The sequence below is a fragment of the Prenolepis imparis genome, unplaced genomic scaffold (assembly GCF_030444845.1).
Source record: "Prenolepis imparis isolate NDT839.2.m4 unplaced genomic scaffold, iyPreImpa1.0 SCAF_12, whole genome shotgun sequence".
Lineage (NCBI taxonomy): Eukaryota > Metazoa > Arthropoda > Insecta > Hymenoptera > Formicidae > Prenolepis > Prenolepis imparis.
In genome coordinates, this window is record NW_028141170.1 from 14930780 (window position 1) to 14931448 (window position 669).

Genomic DNA, 669 nt, shown 5'->3' on the forward strand with positions numbered 1-669 from the left:
AAGCAGTGGTATCAACGCAGAGTACTGTGACAACAGACAGAGAGTGTCTTATGTTAAACAGTGTGTTCGATAACAATAAAATGTAATTTTGTACGTACCGAACGTAACTTCTTAACTCTTATTCCAAGATTAATATCAATTCATACAATATTCTTGCTATGAATAATCCTTCCTTGTTTTACGACGTTATTTCATATAATGTACAGGACTGAATGTAGTACAGGTTATATAGGAGTTGTCTTCATCTTAGTAACAGGAACCAGGATATTTATAGGATTCAAAACAGGAACCAGGAAATATATATATATATATATATATATCAGTAAAGAATTCCTGCGTCTATAAAGAAATTAGGAAATATAATTATATAGTCATAAGATATTTTCCGACTCACGCTTGACGCGCTCAATGTGACAAAGAAAATATGAAAATTGAGATAGTATCACTATACGGCATTAGATATATAAAAATATGAATTAAATGATATCACCGTAAGGCAAAATATGAATAAGAGTTTTATAGTTTTCAGATATCACCTTTTAAGGCAGAGAAAATATTAATCAGCTTAGATAAGATTAGATTGATCAAGATATAAATCGCCATAAGGCAAAGATAGAATTTGGATGATCGTCTTGCGGATAAATCACCTTAAGGCAAAGATAGAATTTG